The sequence below is a fragment of the Penaeus monodon genome, chromosome 23 (genome assembly GCF_015228065.2).
Source record: "Penaeus monodon isolate SGIC_2016 chromosome 23, NSTDA_Pmon_1, whole genome shotgun sequence".
In the NCBI taxonomy this organism is placed as follows: Eukaryota; Metazoa; Arthropoda; class Malacostraca; order Decapoda; family Penaeidae; genus Penaeus; species Penaeus monodon.
Genome location: NC_051408.1, coordinates 39926645 through 39926857, shown reverse-complemented (window position 1 = coordinate 39926857; position 213 = coordinate 39926645).

The following is a 213-nucleotide window of genomic DNA, read 5'->3' as shown; positions in this document are numbered from 1 at the left end:
TTGCTGCACCAAATAATATATATATTCCTTTTAACAGTTATCAAAACTATTAGATAGGCAAACAGGAAAAAGCTAACTAGTTAAGCAAAATAAGAAAAGAAAAATATCTAACAAAGCATAAGATATACAAACAATGTGAAACCAGTAGAAAAAGCGAGGCAAAAGAAGAGGCAAACCTTTGAAGGTTAGATTGTTAGATTGTATGTCGCTGAA